Raw genomic sequence first — 12,496 nt, 5'->3', positions numbered from 1 at the left:
TTTTTTCTGATTGATCAGAAGAATGGAAAAATAACAGTGATCTGAACTCCCCCTTAGGCCTCCTGCACACGACCATAGGTGTCCCGTTGCCATATTACGGACCGCATTTGTGGATCCGCAATACGCGGGCAACGTTCCGTGTGCATTCCGCATCACGGATGCTGCCCCATTCACTTCAATGGGTCCGCAAATCCGGAGATGTGGAATGGTGTGGAACGGAAGCACGGAACGGAACCCTACAAAAGCACTACAGAGTGATTTTCTCCCGTACTTCCGTTCCGCAAAAAAGATAGAACATGTCCTATCTTTTTGCGGAACAGCCAGATCGCGGACCCATTAAAGTGAATGGGTCCGCGATCCGCTGTGGCTGCCCCACGGTGGGTGTTCGTGCATTGCGTGTGCAGGAGGCCTTAGGCTAGTTTCACATTTGTAATTAATGGATCCAGCAGAGAACACCCTGCTGAAGTTCACTGGATCCGGGCCTAGTCGGATACTGCCGTTCACTGCCGGACCCCATTGACTGTAATGGGATGCGGTAGGGATCCAGCCACTTTTCGGCATAAGTGGCACGCACCAGTTTTTGTTCTGCTGAAACCCTTCACTGATGCTGGAAACCTCCTGGATCCTGAATGACAGTATCAAACTTCTGGTGAACTCCGGCGGTCTGATCTCTGCTGGAACAGCCTACCGGATCCGTTCAAACACAAATGTGAAACTAGCCTTACAAAGCCACTACAAAAAGAACTAAAAAAACAGTGGCCCAGATTTACTAATCCTATAGATGGTGTAGGCCTAGACAGTCCGTCTAGACCTGCAGCAGATTTATCACAGGCTGGAGGATGCATGTGCTGCAGGGAATGGCACTTTTCTCTAAATCTATACCAACTACTGGTTGGTTTATGTTGCTGCTTTTTACATTTTGGCTCAAAATGGTGCATCTTATACCCGTCCCTTTTCCAATAAGCTCTGCCCACTTTCGTTGCCATTCTTTTCAATGGGAGGCGGTGCTGAAGATCGGCTTAAAGCTGTGACTGTGCCGAGGAGGGACATGTCCTTTCTTGGCGAGGTCACTCAGATCTTCAGCGCTGCCTTCCACTAAAAAGAATAGAAGGCAGAATGGACGCAGGTGTCCCTGCCAAAATTCAGTGGGGGAAAAACCGGCATGAGATTGGGCCCCAAGATTTGAACTGCTGCAGAGCGCTTTTTACCTGTAAGACACAATGTACACGGCTGAGCTTATATAGGAACAGTTCTCAGGGTAAGCACCACGTCGCGTGTTTACGACGAGGTGGAGGCGACAGGACTTCGGACAGCCCGATAGCAGAAACCATCAGGGATGCCTCCAGTCTGTTTGCCATTTCCAAGATTACACAACACTGTCAATAAGAATTGGAATAAGAAAACGGCAATAGAATAAAATAAAAGGATGATGCTGCAAAAGCCAAAAATAAACTGTTTTCTTACAGAAAAAAAAATTCACATGACATGATTTCAGGCCACGAGTCCGACCTGTTGATGTCTAGCTATTGGGTCCCCCGCTGATCCTGAAAAGAGGGGGTACCGAACCTAGATCCAGCAGAGAAGTGCCTGCCCCATTAGAGTCTATGGGAGATATGGAAACAACAAAATAAAGGAGTCATGTGTTACAGGTCTGTGACATTCCTCATCTGTCTTAAAGGGGTTGTCCAAGATTTTTCTATTCAAGGATATGCCTTCAATATCTGATTGGCAGGGGTCCAACACCCTGAACCCCCGCTGATTAGCTTTTGAGGAGTTCCCACTGAAGTGAATCGGAGCGGTGCTGCAGCTCCCCCCACTACACAACAGACGGAGGTGTATAGTCCCAGTACCACAGCTAGCGCCCCACATAGGACCAGCGGGGTAAGAGGTGGATAGACCATCAATATAAAAATTATTTCAGGCGGCCTAGACCTTAGACCGCTTTTAGGCTAGGGCTACACGGCGACATATGTCACCCGACATATAGGGTACAACTACACCGCAACAAGTGTCGTAGCGTAGCCCTAGCCTTAGGACTCGTTCACATCTCCGGTAACCTGATCCGACAGGCTGTTCCGGCAAGGAACAGCCTGCCAGAGTTAACTGGATCTGGCATTGTCAGATTCCACCATTCATGACTCATTGACTCTAATGGGATCCAGCGGTGATCTAGCCTCTTTCTCACATAAACGCATGCAGCGTTTTTTGCCCGCCCGTCGCCGTCATTTATGTCGCAACAACTTTGAACGTACCCTTAGCCAAATGCACATTTAGCTGACAGACATGAATCCCCATTATAAAATCCAGCACGCTCGATCCTTCTCCCCCCCCCCCCCAACACTTGATTTACGTATGGACTAGGGCTCATGCACATGACCGTATACCCGTGATGCCTGTATTGCCATGGCCGTGTGAACTCAGTGTTGCGGATGCGAACCCATTGATTTGAAAGATACGACCGGAGATAGGACTTTTCTTACGTTTTGTGGAGTGTAGGCACAGATCGGAGGCCCACGTAAGCACTACGAAGCGCTTCCGTAGCGCAAAAAGAAACAACATGTTCTATCTTTGGCCGTATCTTGCGGATAGCAGACCCATTCAACACCGCGATACAGATTGCACATGGACAGTGCCCATGCATTGCAGACCATTTACAGTCGGCGACGCTCGTGTGCATGAAAGGCCCTTCACCTATAGGGTGATGTCAAACACATAGGATCAGTAAGTAGAAGGCTGGACGGGAAGATGTCAGCGTGGTGATCGCGATACGTCAAAAGAGAGAACACCGCGCTTCCTTTACTTCGCCACATGTCTAACTGGGTGACAACACAGAGAAAGATTTAAAAGGTGTCCATATTTACTGCCCCTCGGAAATCCCTAAATATATAAAATGGAGGAGAAAACCTCACCAAAATCCACTTGTCTTATATAGGTCTTCAAATCCTCTGATGCAATAATGAATAAAAAGTGGCACAGCTTACATGCATACAGACCAATAGGGATCGACCGATATAGATTTTTTAGAGCCGATACCTATAACCTGTGAACTTTCAGGCCGATAGCCGATAATTTATACCGATATTCTGTGCATTTTCATTTTTTAAAGAAAAAAAAAATGTTTCTGTTACGGCGTTCACCACATAGATTTTTTTTTAAATATTTTAATGGTTTGGACTTTTCGGACGTGGCAATATGTGATATGTTTATTTATTTATTGTTTATATATTTTATATGTAAAATTGGGAAAGGGGGTGATTTATACTTAATATTTTGGTTTTTTTTTTTAACTTTTTTTTATTTTTATTTAATAACTTTTCCCCCCCTTAGGGGCTAGAACCTGGGATCTTTTGATCCCTAGTCCTATTCACCCTGATAGAGCTCTACTAGGGTAAATAGGACTTTTGCTGCCCTGTGCATAGTACACACAGCAGCAGGGATGTTACTATGGCAGCCAGGGCTTTAGTAGCGTCCTGGCTGCCATGGTAACCGGTCGGAGCCCCAGGATTACACTGCTAGGGCTCCGATCAGAAGCTGCCACTGCCACCAATGAAGAGGAGGGGAGGGGACCCTGTGGCCACTGCCACCAATGATTTTAATACTGGGGGGTGCCAAGTTTATAAGTCATCCTCTATCAGCAGGAGAAGGGGATACCTAGCTGATCGCTGGGTGTCCAACCTAAAAGGTCATGCATACGAATTGCCGCTCCATTCATTCTTTACGGGAGCAAAATGCGATATATATGAGACAGCGCGTTTTCTTCAGCACAACTTATCACAGGTATTATCACTTTCCCTCTCCCACAGATATTATTTTCAAGAGCGCCAGATATAGCCGAGCGCCGTAGTCCGCTATCTCTGGCGCTCCTATAAAGAATGAATGAAGCGGCAGTGAGCATACACGACCTTAGGCTCCATCAGAATCGGGAAACAGGACCCCCGTTCTCAGGATCGGTAGGGATCCCAGTGGTCGGAACACCCCCAATCAGCTAGTTGTCCCCTATCCTGTGACTAGGGGACAACTTATAGACGTGGTACAATCCCTTTAAGGCCTCATGCACAAAAAGGTGCACAAATCCTAAAAAAATTCTGCTGCAGATCCTCACTGTGATTCCATGGCAACATACATATGTGTTAGGGTGCATTCACATTACCGTATGTATTATGCGGTCCGCCAAAAATATGGATGACGTCCGTGTTGCATCTGTGACGAAGAATAGGACATGTTCTATCCTTTTCATGAGACTGTGGAACAGACATACGGATGCGAAGAGCACGCGCTGTGCTGTCCCCATTTTTTGCGGCCCCACTGAAGTGAATGGGTCCTCATCCGATCTGCAAGAAATGTGGATTGGATGCGGAGCAAAAATACAGTCCTGTGAATGGGGCCTTACATGTGGATTTTACCTGCAATTCGCCACCAATTTCACCCTTATACACTGAAGGGTTAAACCCATATTAAAAATCCACTGCATTTCTGCAGCAGAATGTTAACAGCATTTTCCATATCCCATTAATATGTACTGTGCTGTAATTTGCAGCAGATTGACGGTGCGGATTAACCCCCCCTCCCCAAATCTGCAGAAAATACACAATGAAAAGGCGAGTACTGAACAGTACACCTGGGGTCAGGCTGGAATTGACAGTAAGGGCCAGACGGCCGTATGAACGAGTCTGCATCCCATCCGCAAATGTGTGCTGTCCGCATCTGTGGTTCTGTTCCGTGGCGCCGCGAAAAAGATAGAGCTTGTCTTTATTATTGTCTGCAATAGCTTTCTATTATAGTTGAGGCCATGTGCGGTCCGCAAATTGCGGAACGGATATGGCCGGCATCCGTGTTTTGCGGCTGCAAGTGCATTCCGTTTCCGTATGTCTGTTCTGCAAAAAATAGAATGTGTCCTATTATTGTCCGCATTAAGGACAAGGATAAGACTGTTCTATTAGAATGCACATGGACGTCATTTTTTGTGGATCCGTATTTTGCGGACCGCAAAATACATACCGCTGTGTGCATGAGCCCTAACACAGATGACTAATGCAGCGAGTTCAAAGTCAGACGAGCCGCAGTCGGTCCGGGAAATGCAACGTCACAATGACTATATTTCCCAGACTGCACCCGCTCACGTGAAACGGACCTAAGGGTACATTCACACAAGGAAGATTTGTCGCAGAGTTTTCTGCATTTATCTGAAGGGTTCGTAATAACAGAGTAATGGAGGGCACTCAACTTATTGGTGAGGCATGGATCTGAGCTTAATTACAATATTATCACAATTTATTCATAAAAATCAAATCGTAAAAAAAATAAAAGATTGCACTGTTATTATATCTGCTGCTATCGGTTTCACGGACAGGAAACAATATAAACCAGATAACTGGCTGTTACATATGGTCATATTCAGCCAATTTGTGACGCACCAGCCATACAGGCACCAGATTGTTTGCCATTAATTTCCAGCCCTGATTCAGGATATATATTATATATACACACACACATACACATACCGTATATATATTGGCATCCAACTGCCTTGTATCCATGGCAATTAGAGATATATATTTTTCCAGCTAATTAGCTATAGGTGATCACCTATCTTTTATTTCTAATTTCCTAATTACCTAAAGGTTTTAGTGCCGCCCTATCTATACTCTATCCTGGCACATTTACGAGCTTGTATTTATCGAGACAAAGTGATTTTAGTTGTTATTTATCTTATTTTATTTTTCCAACTACTATTTGATTTTTATGAATAAATTGTGATAATATTGTAATTAAGCTCAGATCCATGCCCCACCAATAAGTTGAGTGCCCTCCATTACTCTGTTATTACGAACCCTTCTTCGCTTGGGCGACGGGTACGCCCCGGAGTGAGCACCTAGGTCTGTAATAGGTGAGCCACTTATACCATTGTCTAATTTAGGCATGCTCAACCTGCGGCGCTCCAACTGTTGCAAAACTATAAGGCCTCTTTCACACGGGCGTCAGTTTTTTTGCCCGGATAAGAGCCGGGTGCGTTGCGGGAAAATGCGCGATTTTCCCGCGCGAGTGCAAAACATTGTCATGCGTTGCACTCGCGTGAGAAAAATCGCGCATGTTTGGTACCCAAACCCGAACTTCTTCATAGAAGTTCGGGCTTGGGATTGATGTTCTGAAGATTGTATTATTTTCCCTTATAACATGGTTATAAGGGAAAATAATAGCATTCTGAATACAGAATGCAGAGTAAACCAGCGCTAGAGGGGTTAAAAAATAATAATAATAATTTAACTCACCTTAGTCCACTTGATCGCGAAGCCCGGCATCTCCTTGTGTCTCCTCTGCGCTGAGCGGCTGAACAGGACCTGGGGTGAGCTGCTCCATTAAATACAGGTTAAGGACCTTCGATGACGTCACTCCAGTCATCACATGGTACATCACATGATCTTTTACCATGGTGATTCACCATGGTAAAAGACCATGTGATGACCGGAGTGACGTCATCGAAGGTCCTTAAGCGATATTTAATGGAGCAGCTCACCCCAGGTCCTGTTCAGCCGCTCAGCGCAGAAGAGACACAAGGAGATGCCGACTTCGCGATCAAGTGGACTAAGGTGAGTTAAATTATTTTTTATTTTTTTTTAACCCCTCTAGCGCTGGTTTACTATGCATTCTGTATTCAGAATGCTATTATTTTCCCTTATAACCATGTTATAAGGGAAAATAATAATGATCGGGTCTCCATCCCGATCGTCTCCTAGCAACCGTGCGTGCAAATCGCACGGCATCCGTACTTGCTTGCGGATGCCATCCGATTTTCGCACACCCCATTCATTTCTATGGGGCCTGCGTCACGTCGAAATCGGACAATATAGAGCATGCTGCGATTTCAACTGAACGCACAAGTGATGCGTTAAAAACATCGCTCATGTGCACAGCCCCATAGAAATGAATGGGTCAGGATTTAGTGCGGGTGCCATACGTTCGCCGCACGGATCGCACGGAAAACTCGCCCGTGTGAAAGGGGCCTAACTCCCATCTTTCCCTGACAGCCTACAGAAGGGCATGGTGGGAGTTGTAGTTTTACAACAGCTGGAGGGCCGCAGGTTGAGCCTCCCTGGTCTAATTTATCTGAATGGGTCTTGCACACGATGGAGCAGCAATCCCATTCAGATAAATAGGACAATGCACGTGACAAATCCGCTGCCAGTCACCATGCCCATAGACAATAAATAAGGCTCCGTGCACAGTCATGTCATTGTTTCGATCGGTACACAACAGATTGCAAAATACAGATCCCTTCCGTGTGCATTACGTGTTTTTTTTTTCACACGCATCAACAGAAAGGGTTATTCTTGCCCCTAATACAGACCAGAAGAGGACACGGTCTACAGGTCCTTCTCAAAAAATTAGCATATTGTGATAAAGTTCATTATTTTCTGTAATGTACTGATAAACATTAGACTTTCATATATTTTAGATTCATTACACACCAACTGAAGTAGTTCAAGCCTTTTATTGTTTTAATATTGATGATTTTGGCATACAGCTCATGAAAACCCCAAATTCCTATCTGAAAAAATTAGCATATCATGAAAAGGTTCTCTAAACGAGCTATTAACCTAATCATCTGAATCAACTAATTAACTCTAAACACCTGCAAAAGATTCCTGAGGCTTTTAAAAACTCCCAGCCTGGTTCATTACTCAAAACCGCAATCATGGGTAAGACTGCCGACCTGACTGCTGTCCAGAAGGCCATCATTGACACCCTCAAGCAAGAGGGTAAGACACAGAAAGAAATTTCTGAACGAATAGGCTGTTCCCAGAGTGCTGTATCAAGGCACCTGAGTGGGAAGTCTGTGGGAAGGAAAAAGTGTGGCAGAAAACGCTGCACAACGAGAAGAGGTGACCGGACCCTGAGGAAGATTGTGGAGAAGGACCGATTCCAGACCTTGGGGGACCTGCGGAAGCAGTGGACTGAGTCTGGAGTAGAAACATCCAGAGCCACCGTGTACAGGCGTGTGCAGGAAATGGGCTACAGGTGCCGCATTCCCCAGGTCAAGCCACTTTTGAACCAGAAACAGCGGCAGAAGCGCCTGACCTGGGCTACAGAGAAGCAGCACTGGACTGTTGCATGTCATTCGGAAATCAAGGTGCCAGAGTCTAGAGGAAGACTGGGGAGAGGGAAATGCCAAAATGCCTGAAGTCCAGTGTCAAGTACCCACAGACAGTGATGGTCTGGGGTGCCATGTCAGCTGCTGGTGTTGGTCCACTGTGTTTTATCAAGGGCAGGGTCAATGCAGCTAGCTAGCAGGAGATTTTGGAGCACTTCATGCTTCCATCTGCTGAAAATCTTTATGGAGATGAAGATTTCATTTTTCAGCACGACCTGGCACCTGCTCACAGTGCCAAAACCACTGGTAAATGGTTTACTGACCATGGTATTACTGTGCTCAATTGGCCTGCCAACTCTCCTGACCTGAACCCCATAGAGAATATGTGGGATATTGGGAAGAGAAAGTTGAGAGACGCAAGACCCAACACTCTGGATGAGCTTAAGGCCGCTATCGAAGCATCCTGGGCCTCCATAACACCTCAGCAGTGCCACAGGCTGATTGCCTCCATGCCACGCCGCATTGAAGCAGTCATTTCTGCAAAAGGATTCCCGACCAAGTATTGAGTGCATAACTGAACATAATTATTTGAAGGTTGACTTTTTTTGTATTAAAAACACTTTTCTTTTATTGGTCGGATGAAATATGCTAATTTTTTGAGATAGGAAATTTGGGTTTTCATGAGCTGTATGCCAAAATCATCAATATTAAAACAATAAAAGGCTTGAACTACTTCAGTTGGTGTAATGAATCTAAAATATATGAAAGTCTAATGTTTATCAGTACATTACAGAGAATAATGAATTTTATCACAATATGCTAATTATTTGAGAAGGACCTGTATAATTTCCAGAACAGCCAAAAATATGGATGCGTGCATGACCCCATGGAAATGAATGGGTCCCCAAAAAATGTGGTCATGTGCATGAGACCTAAGGATTCAGATCAAGACATGTCCGGTGTTTTGTTATTGGAGGTTTTCGTGTTTTTTTTTTTCCTTTAAAGCTTACGAATGTCTCAGACCTTCTCATAGATATGGACACACAGAACAATCCTGTATCTCCTCTACGCTGGGGATTTGTAGGGGTTACCCGAGTGGTGTATCTCGGAGGCCTCCTCCTTAATCCATATCCCATTATCACATCTGTCAGTTAGCGTGACGTGACCCAACATGACACGGAATCACAGACCACAGATCAACACGCTATGGACATCGTAAGAAAGTCGTCGCTTCTCCATTCTGCAAACGAGGAAACTTCTCCACATATAGATGTCACCACCGACCCAACAACGCCACGTCAGCGTGAAAATCCCCACAACCACACAAACCCTATGTGCGGAACAGCGGACCAATCACATGTAAATGTGTGCGCCTCACATCAGTACTAGTTTCATATATGACCCATAACCTGCGATACAGAAGAAAATACAGAGGGTAATACTGGAAAAACACTAAAATAAGGCATCGTGCACACAAACATATTTTCGGTCTGCATTTTTTGCGGATCGGATGCGGACCCATTTATTTCAACAGGGTTGCAAAAGATGCAGAACATGTCCTTTTCTTGTCAGTTTTGCAGGCAATGTTTTTACAGAAGTTTACAGGGGGAAAGGGGACAAAAAAAATGGCGAATCATGCGTTTTTCCACCTTTAGGGTACATGCACGCAGCAGTGTAGTTTATGCAGATTTTCTACATGGATATTTAGGAAAGTTTTGCTCCAATTTGATGCTCATTCGCCCCAGATCTTACCTGCATTGCAAAGGGGGAAATCTAAAAGGAAAATCTGCATTTGCGGATCTGCAAAACACGGATGCCGCCTGTGTGCCTTCTGCAATTTGCGGAACGGAACAGACTGCCCATTATAGAAATGCCTATTCTTGTCCGCAAAACGGACAAGAATAGGACATATTCTATCATTTTTGCGGGGCCACGGAACGGAGAAACGGAGGCGGACAGCACACGTTTTCTGGCCGGAGAAAATACTGCAGGATGCTGCAGTTTTCTCTCCGCCCAAAAAACCTGAACACTTGCCGGAATGCCGGATCCGGCATTAATTTCCATTGAAATGCATTAGTGCCAAATCCGGCCCTAGGTGTTCTGCCAAAACGGATCCGGTTTTGTGGTCTGCGCATGCGCAGAACTTTAAAAATGAGGAAAAAATAAATACCGGATACGTTTTCCAGATGACAACCGGAAAGACGGATCCGTCCTTGCAATGCATTTGTCAGACGGATCTGCATCCGGATCCGTCTCACAAATGCATCCGTTTGCATCCAGATTGCCAGATCCGGCAGGCAGTTCCTGCGACGTAACTGCCTGCCGGAATCCTCTGCCGCAAGTGTGAAAGCAGCCTTCATGAATATCTGCGCTTAATGCGCACCATGTGCATGTGGCCCCAGGGTTCTGCTACATCCTGGTCGCGCTGTCATGCAGCGTAGCGGCGCCAGCACAGATATAAATGGGTTAGAGCAGGACTTACATGTTTGCCGCAATCCCAGAATCACAAGAAATCCAGCTTTTTTTGCAATTCCGGGGTCCTAGAAGCGGCACACACTGTCACGCCCAAGGCTCGCAGTGCCGGCGTAGATATGAATGGGGTCGCACACCCCATTCATATCTACGCCAGCACTGCTACACTGCGAGCCTTGGGCGTGACAGCTGCTGCATGAGCAAGATCTCAGTGTAGCCGAACCCTAAGGGCTCATGCACACAAACGTATTTTCTTTCCATGCTGTTCTGTTTTTTGCGGACCGTATGCGGAACCAATCATTTCAATGGGTCCGCAAAAAAAAACCCAGAAGTTACTCCATGCACATTCCGTTTGTCCATACCGCAAAAAGATACATATCCTATTATTGTCCGCATTACGGACAAGGATAGGACTGTTCTATTAGGGGCCGGCTGTTCCGTTCCGCAAAATATGGAATCCGTGTTTTTTGCGGCTCAAATACATACGGTCGTGTGAATGAGCTCTAAGGCTACATGCACACGAATGTATTTGGTTTCCATGTCCGTTCATTTCAATGGGCCCGCAAAAAATACAGACAGGACACCGTGTACTGTCCGCATCCGTATGTCCTATTCTTGTCCGTTTTGGGGACAAGGAGAGACATTGTTACAATGGATCCGCAAAAAAAAAAGGGATACAATACGGATGCCAAAAAGACGTAATCCGTATTTTTTGCAGATTAGTGTTTTGCGGATCGCAAAACACATATACGGTCGTGTGCATGAGCTCTAAGGGTAAGGCCACATGTTGAGGTCTCTTGATGTGGTTTTGGAAGCCAAAATGATGTCCGGACTGTCCAGAATCCCGGTGATCGATTCCCTGTAAGGACCACACATGCCGAATGTCTGATGGGACTGGCAATAGTGCGTTGTCGCGCCTATCTCAGGAAAGAGAAACATGGCGGCTACTGACAACATAAGATCACGCAATCATATATACTGACAACCACTACAGAAGATACTGCAATCACGTACACTGACAGCCACATGTCATCTTGTATACAGGCCTAGGCCACATGATGAAATCTGGTCCATGGCATACAGTATGGTAGACATGGTGACTGGTGCTGACAGACATACTGCTCAGGACCCCAGGAGCTGCTAGGAGTTATCACAGGGCAGATGATGAGAATCATCGTCTATTCATAACCTATACCCAGGGCACCAGCTAGACCAGGGAGCACTACTGTGTATGTGTTGTGTTTTTTTTTTTTTTTGTAATAACTTTAATGGTAGCGTACACAGTGGACAGCAAGGAGCACTACACAGCAGTATAGAGAGCAGTGCGCGGCCCACGGCAGGACTCAGGCATAACTCCCAACACAGGCCGGAGAGCGGCTCCGACCGCTGCTATTTCTCAGTGTGTCATTACCTGAGTGGCAGCACTCCGGCTCTTCTCCTTTTCTTCCCCCTCTTGTCTCCTCAGCCTGGAATCACCGCTTGCCATGCGCAGGAAGCTCGGCCTCCTCCTGTCCCTCCTCCCTGCAGGCGAGGTGACCGGGGGCGGGACAAAAGACAACTATCCCAGGGTTTCCCGAAGCGGAACGTATCATGGTTGTCCCGCTGTAATACAACGTATCGCAGCCGTCGGTCACAGAGCCCGCGGTGGCGCCAGTACTAGTGGGCATATGTCTGGTCACGTGTCAAAACTAGTATCCTCGAGGAGTTGCCCATAGCAACCACCATAATAACATTCATTCCCTAATCTGGTTTCTATGGGCAACGTATTCACCTTTTGGCTGCACTTTTGTTTTAAATATTTCAGCTACCGAATTTCCAATATTTCTCATAAATAGGGCGCTGGTTGTTAACCCTTTAAGGCTACTTGTACACGTAGTTTTTCCGTGCAGATTCTCATATGGGGGAAAAAATGCAGCCTGTTTCAGCACCAGCAAT

The 12,496-nt window shown here is 46.0% G+C and overlaps 1 protein-coding gene across 7 annotated transcripts in view; it reads right to left on the bottom strand.

Moving 5' to 3' along the window:
• Positions 1-12,085, bottom strand: part of MRTFB (myocardin related transcription factor B) — a 266,554-nt gene extending 254,469 nt beyond the window's left edge. For 6 of the 7 annotated variants that reach the window (XM_044302677.1, XM_044302684.1, XM_044302681.1 and 3 more), the window contains exon 1: positions 11,973-12,085. The gene's annotated coding sequence lies outside the window, so the exon portion shown is untranslated. The remainder of the gene's footprint in view (positions 1-11,972) is intronic. The other variant, XM_044302678.1, reaches the window with a different exon arrangement.
• Between the last annotated feature and the right edge of the window lie 411 nt (positions 12,086-12,496).

The sequence above is a fragment of the Bufo gargarizans genome, chromosome 8 (genome assembly GCF_014858855.1).
Source record: "Bufo gargarizans isolate SCDJY-AF-19 chromosome 8, ASM1485885v1, whole genome shotgun sequence".
NCBI classification, from domain to species: domain Eukaryota; kingdom Metazoa; phylum Chordata; class Amphibia; order Anura; family Bufonidae; genus Bufo; species Bufo gargarizans.
This window is presented reverse-complemented; position numbering and strand designations above follow the sequence as displayed.